The sequence below is a fragment of the Ovis canadensis genome, chromosome 10, assembly GCF_042477335.2.
Source record: "Ovis canadensis isolate MfBH-ARS-UI-01 breed Bighorn chromosome 10, ARS-UI_OviCan_v2, whole genome shotgun sequence".
NCBI classification, from domain to species: Eukaryota; Metazoa; Chordata; class Mammalia; order Artiodactyla; family Bovidae; genus Ovis; species Ovis canadensis.
In genome coordinates this window covers 89,781,128-89,788,979 of record NC_091254.1, presented here as the reverse complement: position 1 = coordinate 89,788,979, position 7,852 = coordinate 89,781,128, and the positions used below count along the sequence as shown (strand labels likewise).

Below are 7,852 nucleotides of genomic sequence, written 5' to 3'. Positions count from 1 at the left end.
TAACTTTCCTTCCAAGGAGTAAGTGTCTTTTAATTTCATGGCTGAAATCACCATCTGCAGTGACTTTGGATCTCAGAAAAATAAAGTCAGCCACCATTTCCACTGTTTCCCCATCTATTTCCCATGAAGTGATGGGACCGGATGCCACAATCTTAGTTTTCTGAATGTTGAGCTTTAAGCCAACTTTTTCACTCTCCTCTTTCACTTTCATCAAGAGGCTCTTTAGTTCTTCTTCACTTTCTGCCAGATGATGGTGTCATCTGCATATCTGAGGTTATTGATATTTCTCCTGGCAATCTCGATTCCAGCTTGTGCTTCTTCCAGCCCAGCCTTTCTCATGATGTACTCTGCATATAAGTTAAATAAGGAGGGTGATAATATACAGCCTTGACGTACTCCTTTTCCTATTTGGAACCAGTCTGTTGTTCCATGTCCAGTTCTAACTGTTGCTTCCTGACCTGCATAGAGGTTTCTCAAGAGGCAGGTTAGGTGGTCTGGTATTCCCATCTCTTTCAGAATTTTCCACAGTTTATTGTGATCCACATAGTCAAAGGCTTTGGCATAGTCAATAAAGCAGAAATAGATGTTTTTCTGGAACTCTCTTGCTTTTTCCACGATCCCATGGATGTTGGCAATTTGATCTCTAGTTCCTCTGCCTTTTCTAAAACCAGCTTAACATCTGGAAGTTCACGGTTCACATATTGCTGAAGCCTGGGTTGGAGAATTTTAAGCATTACTTTACTAGCATGTGCCGCTGCTGCTAAGTCGCTTCAGTCGTGTCCAACTCTGTACGACCCCATGGACTGCAACCCACCAGGCTCCTCTGTCCATGGGATTTTCCAGGCAAGAGTACTGGAGTGGGGTGCCATTGCCTTCTTCTTACTAGCATGTGAGATGAGTGCAATTGTGCGGTAGTTTGAGCACTCTTTGGCATTGCCTTTATTTGGGAATGTATTGCAGTGGCCCTTCTCAGGTCATTAGTTTGCTAGTTATCTGCTTTCTTTTTTTTTTTTTAGTTTTTTATTTTTTAAATTTTAAAATCTTTAATTCTTACATGCGTTCCCAAACATGAACCCCCCTCCCACCTCCCTCCCCATAACATCTCTCTGGGTCATCCCCATGCACCAGCCCCAAGCATGCTGCATCCTGCGTCAGACATAGACTGGCGATTCAATTCTTACATGATAGTATACATGTTAGAATGTCATTCTCCCAAATCATCCCACCCTCTCCCTCTCCCTCTGAGTCCAAAAGTCCGTTATGCACATCTGTGTCTCTTTCCCTGTCTTGCATACAGGGTCGTCATTGCCATCTTCCTAAATTCCATATATATGTGTTAGTATACTGTATTGGTGTTTTTCTTTCTGGCTTACTTCACTCTGTATAATCGGCTCCAGTTTCATCCATCTCATCAGAACTGATTCAAACGAATTCTTTTTTACGGCTGAGTAATACTCCATTGTGTATATGTACCACCGCTTTCTTATCCATTCATCTGCTGATGGACATCTAGGTTGTTTCCATGTCCTGGCTATTATAAACAGTGCTGCGATGAACATTGGGGTACATGTGTCTCTTTCGATTCTGGTTTCCTCGGTGTGTATGCCCAGAAGTGGGATTGCTGGGTCATAAGGTAGTTCTATTTGCAATTTTTTAAGGAATCTCCACACTGTTCTCCATAGTGGCTGTACTAGTTTGCATAAAAATATGGAACGCTTCACGAATTTGCGTGTCATCCTTGCGCAGGGGCCATGCTAATCTTCTCTGTATCGTTCCAATTTTAGTATATGTGCTGCCGAAGCGAGCACTAGTTATCTGCTTTCCTGGTTATTATCCCCATTAGAATGGGAAGGTTGACCTTTTAAAAAAAATGTATTTATTTGGCTGTGCCGGGGTCTTAGTTGCTGCATGAAGACTCTTAGTTATGGCATGTGGGATCTAGTTCCCTGGCCAGGGATTGAACCTGGGCCCCCTGCATTGGGAGTACAGAGTCTTAGCCACTGGACCACCAGGGAAGTCCCAGGTCAACTCTTAAAAAAATCTATCTTAGCTGTTACTATAAAGCCGAACATACAAAAGGCACTCAAGTTGAATAAATGTTTCAAATATTGTTAAATGCTTATTCTGCTAAATCCTCTTTCTGCCCCATTGTGAGCTGTTATCTGCCTATGTCATAGAATGAGCGAGGAAGCATATTACTAAAGGAGCAGATATTAGTTTTCCCAGCTCGGAACCAGGGAAGCGGATGTAGAGCTTGAGGGCCGGCTCTGGGTGATCGGTTACCACGTCCAGCACTTTCACAAGTGCATTAGATAACAAAGTGGCGAATGCTGAGAAGGATTGCTGGAACAATGGCAGAGGGTCTGTTCTTCCTCTCAGGCACCAGGTAACTGTGGGTCCCCAGGGATGTAGATGGCAGGCTTCCCAGGTGGAGCTAGTGGTAAAGAACCCGCCTGCCAGTGAAGGTAGACGTGAGAGGCATGGGTTCGATCCCTGAGTCAGGAAGATCCCCTGGAGGAGGGCATGGCACCCCATTCCAGTATTCTTGTCTGGAGAATCCCATGGACAGAGGAGCCTGGCGGGCTCTAGTCCATGTGGTTGCACAGGGTTGGACACAACCGAAGCAACTCAGCGTGCACTTAGGACGCACGGAGGGACGTAGACGTGGCCCAAGTGGGGCTCAAGTGGCCTTGGGAGGAGGTCAACTGGTAGGATGACTTTAGCTTGGCCCATGAGAGACAGGCTGGACTAGACCCCAGGTGAGGTCAGGACTGAGTGAGTTTCCTCCCCACCCACCCCTGACCCTCCAAGTTGGGTGTGAATTACTCTCAGGGACCCCCTTACACATTGCAAAATAGGTACGCTAGGAAAATGGCCAAAGGTTTGGAAACGGGCAGAAGAGATTATTAGTATTCTTCCAATAAAATGCTAGTCTGTTGATCATTCAAGAGTACCAGATCCTATAAGGGTGTGTGCACCTCTGATTGCTTTTGGTTGGACTAGTATTTAGTTATGTACAGATATAAGTAAACGTGTGGAAAATGGATAGTCAGGCAAACATCCTTTGTCTCGAGCCATGCCAAAGAGTCCTGTTCATAGTAATGCAAAAGAATATTACCTAGTGGAGAATATAAATCCCTGCAAGTCTAAATCTCATTCGACCTGGTTTAACCTCTTATTCATTCTCTCACTGATTAATAAGTTAAATAAAATTTTTAACAAGCAAGAAGTGTATGTCTGTCTGAGAGTCATGTTTTACCTTCCGGGATTTTATACTTTAACAGGTAAAGAAGTAAATAGAAGTGAAGTGGGGGGCAGCAGGGATGCCTGGAGTCTCAAGGTTCAACACAGAGGTAGGTAACTATGGAGAAAATCAAGGCAGGGTTGGGGATGGATGAGGAAGTAATCTGCTGCTGAGAGATGGCTACCCTCCAGCACACCTGCCTGAAGGCTGTGCCAAGGAATATTGCTACCTCCCCCTCTCCCCTTCCTATTAGCTGGTATGTTAGTTTTGTAGCGCTGCCATAACAGAGTATCATAAACTGGGTGGTTTACAAAACATAGATTAATTCCCTACCACTTTGAGGCCATAAGCCCAAGCTCAAGGTATTGGCAGATTTGATCTCTCCCAAGTCCTCACTTCTTGCCTTGTAAATGACCATCTTCCCCCTGTGTTATCATCTCCTCTTCATATGACACCAGTTATATTGGATTAGGGCCCACCCTAATGACCTCATTGAACTTGATTACCTCTTTAAAACACCTGTATCCAAATACACTTGCATTCTGAGGCACTGGGCATTAGGGCTTCAACATATGAATTTGGGGGGCAGGAGGGGGGATAGGCACACAAGTCAGCCCTAAACACACCACTCTCACATGCCCTGTAAGCTTGTAGTTTGCTGATTTGATGAAATTGGGTTTATGGGATAGGTGCTCACTATGTATTGACATAGCCTGGAATCTGCTTAGTGGACACGAAACCATTCAAGACCAGACCCAAACTGCAGAAATCCCTGGGGGGAAACTGCACTAACTCATTGACTCAAATGCACCCCAGGGCAGGATTTTCTGGCCGCTTCCTGAGAATGTCATTCTCCCTGAGCAGGTGGTGGGGGACATGGGGGGTGCTGCCACTGAAGGCGGCAATGGGGGTGGGAAGAGAGCTGGTGTGGGCTTTGTGATTTGGGGTAAACTGTTTACCTTGCCTGGGCTTCGGTGTCCTCTGTGAGAGAGAGGGGCTCTTTAGGCCCTTCCTGCTCAAACCTGGGCCAGGAACCAGGAGCATTGCACTTCCAGGGGCTGATGGGAAGGGCAGACTCTCCGGACCCACCCCAGGCCAGGTGTGTCTGAATCTGCATCTTACGATCTCCAGGTGATTGACAGGCACATGGAAGTTTGAGAGGCACTGATTTAAGACAAGCTGGGCCTGGTGGTCACAGATGGAGACCATGGAGCCCATCATTATGAAACATGAAGCCCTTCATTTCTCCCTTCCTTCATTGCCCCTCCTCAGAGAGCAGGTTGGAGGAAAGATGCTCATCCCTGCTTCTAAGCTGCTGTGCAAACCCGTCCTGTCATCCCACTGAAAGCAGAAAATAGGGATTCAAATGCAAGTCCCTCACCTCACCCCCACCTTGCTAATAATCCTTGGCTAAGAGATCCAGGGGATGAGCAAAGACCCAACAGAATTACTGGGTTAATTTCAGAACTTCCCCCTATCTCCACCCTGCAATCTGTTTTAAAAAGGGAGAGCTGAACTCAACAATAAAAACCAGACAATCCAATCAGAAAATGGGCAATGGACATGAACAGACATTTTGCCAAAGATGGCAACTGAGCACACGAAAAGATACCCAGTATCAGTAGCCATAAGGAAAGTACCGATTAAAACCACGATGTCAATACATACCTATCAGAACATAAAAAATAGCAACGTCACCAAGGGCGGGTGAGAATGTGGAGAAGCGGATCTTTCCCATGTTCCCAGCGGGAATGTAAAATGGTGCACAGCCACCCTGTCTTTGGCAGCTTCTTATAAAACTAATCGTGGAACTACCATTTGACCTTGTGATTTCATTCTTGGGCATTCATCCCAGAGAAATGAAAACTCATGTTCTCGCAAAAAAGTCTGTATAAAAATGTTGAGAGAGGCTTTATTCATATTCGCTCCAAACTGGGAACGATCCCAATGTCCTTCAATGTGGGAAACAAACTCTGAACATCCATACTCTGGAATGTTGTCATCGATAAAAGATAGTGAACTGATGCACAGTACAGTTGGGATTAATCTCCAAAGACTGATAGTGAGTGGAGAAAGCCAGGCCTAAGGATCACATACCGCTTGAGTCCATTTAAATGATATTCGTGAAGTGGTAGAATTCTAGAGATGGAGAGTGAATTAATGGTGGGAGGAGGCTAAGGGAGGTGGGGATAGCTATGAAAGGGCAACCCGAGGGATCCTGGTGATAGAGATGTTCTGTATCTTCACGAATCAGTGTCAATGTCCTGATTTTGATACTGTGCGATGGCTTTGCAAGATGTCATTACTAGGGGACCTGGGCAAAAGGTAATCCAGGGCCATCTGTGTTGTTTCTTAAAATTACATATAGATTAACAATTCTCTCAAAAGAAGAGACAGAGAAAAAAAGAAAGAAAGAAAAAAAAGAACGTATTCTTGTCAATTAAAAAAAAAAAAGCGAGCGAGATGTGTCCCGGTCCTCCTTAGAAAAATGTGCAGGATTCTTTGCCAGTTGAGGAATTCTGGTGCTTCTGCTGGATGTGAAGCGGGAAGGGGGAAGGTCAGAGAAGGTAGAAAGATGTTTTATATATTCCCTAGAAAGGCCTATGTTTCTATGCGAAGTAGGCAACTGCTCAGATATAACTGGTCGCCAAAGCCCAGCCAAACCTCAGAACCTGGCAGAAATCCTAAGAAACTACAGAGTTGGTCTCCCGTGCCCTCGTGGGCACTGTGTCAAAAGGCCTGTCTGCCAGCAGGACAGGCCCTGGGGGACCCTGATCTGCAGCTTCCAGCTGTGGGAGAAGTCTGTCTGGGGTGTGGCTCCAGTCACACTCCATCAGGAGGCTCAGCCTGGCTCGGCCATTATTGAATCAAGGCCCTGTGTGTGTGCTCAATTGAGTCTGACTCTACAACTCCATGGACTGTAGCCCACCAGGCTCCTCTGTCCACGGGATTTTCCAAACAAGAATACTGGAGCGGGTAGCCACATCCTAGTCCATCAAAATCCTGAGCAGGTTCTAGAGCCTGGCTTTGACTGAAAAGTGAAAATGTTAGTCGCTCAGTCGTGACTGACTCTTTGCGGACCCATGGACTGTAGCCCGCCAGGGTCCTCTGTCCATGGGATTCTCCAGGCAAGAATGCTGGAGTGGGGTGCCATTTTCTTCTCCAGGGGATCTTCCCGACCTGGGGATGGAACCCAGCCAGGTCTCCCACATTGCAGGCAGGTTCTTTACCATCTGAGCCACCAGGGGAGCCTGGTCTTTGACTGAGGAGCTCATCGAATCCCATTTGAAGACGAGGGAGTCTGTGGCACAGCTCCTCTCTCCGAGGGATGCTGGTTGCCTGGTCTGAGGGTTCCAGAACTTCCCTCCCCCTACATCCCTCGGCATCCGGCCCACTTAAGGCCTGCCCCTCGAGGGCTCACGGGGTGCTCACAGACGGGTGGAACTTTGGCTTTCTGCCCTGCCCAATGTAGACAAGGACAGGAAAGGCATGAACAAAGGGCACCTTGGGCTGCCCTGCAGTTTACAGAGCAAGTAGCAGGAGGGTGGGAGTCTGAACTCAAGTCACTGTCCTTCCTTTAACTCCCCACCTTTTGACTCAAGAACAGTTGCCATTCAACTGCCACCTCCTATCCTGTATTTTGTTCATGTTTTCTGTCCATGAGAAAGCCAGTGGATCCGGGCTTCTCAACCAGCAGTCAACAAAAACTTCTTGGTCAACCTCCAGTGGTTCCACCTGCGTCCCATGCCTTGACTGGAGGGGACTGGGGCTTGCTTCCACCACCCAGTCAGCAATGTAAACCCTCTGCCTGCACCACCAGTCAGCTGCTTCTTGCCAGAAGCCTCTCCCTCTCCCAACAATGCTCACATGCTCCAGCAATTCCTCTCCTTCCTGTATGGTCACACTAGGATTTTAAGGAAATGAATAATGTACTAGTCTTCACAATGCACATAGAGGATATCTAAATGCTGCAGAAAATCGGATAAAATTAGGATAAACATTGCAATGCCAAACCATTGGGTTTGTAACTAGAACACTGAGAAGATCAGAGATAATGGTGGTTTAATATACAATGACATCTGTATCCAACTCCCTTTTAGCCTTTTGTCACCTGCTGGGAGAACTTCACATACATTGACTCACACTTGTTCAGTCGAGAGTCATGTCCGACTCTTCGTGACCCCATGGACTGCAGTATGCCAGGTCTCTCTGTCCCTCACCATCTCCTGGAGTTCACCCAAGTTCATGTCCATTGACTCAGTGATGCCATCCAACCGTCTCATCCTCTGCTGCTCTCTTGAAAAGTAAATATTTGAATCTAAGTGTTGGTCAGGTGGGATCAAGTAAGAGTTTATAGATTTTTCATGGTTCTGAAAATAGGCTACATCTTCCAGTGAAAGAAGGCAGCTCACGGGCACTCAGGTATGAGGTCTCTCCTTGCTTTCCTTGGAGCCCATTTCCCCACCAGCACCTTGGGTTTTGGTTGGTGGGGGTCTTCTCCTGGGACTATCCTGGTGGCCAGGGCACACACAGCAGGATGTGCCTGGGGGATGGCCTGAACCTGGAGCCTGAGCCCCGAGTGTCTGAGGCTCCAGTGTGCCTGGGCTC

At 46.9% G+C, this 7,852-nt stretch overlaps 2 non-coding genes across 2 annotated transcripts; both read right to left on the bottom strand.

The window, feature by feature from the left end:
- Positions 1-1,701: 1,701 nt before the first annotated feature.
- LOC138446998 (U6 spliceosomal RNA) lies at positions 1,702-1,808 on the bottom strand. Its single transcript, XR_011259635.1, has one exon. It is a non-coding gene; the product is annotated as a U6 spliceosomal RNA (small nuclear RNA).
- Positions 1,809-1,942: 134 nt separating this feature from the next.
- TRNAG-CCC (transfer RNA glycine (anticodon CCC)) lies at positions 1,943-2,015 on the bottom strand. Its single transcript has one exon. It is a non-coding gene; the product is annotated as a tRNA-Gly (tRNA).
- Positions 2,016-7,852: the final 5,837 nt, after the last annotated feature.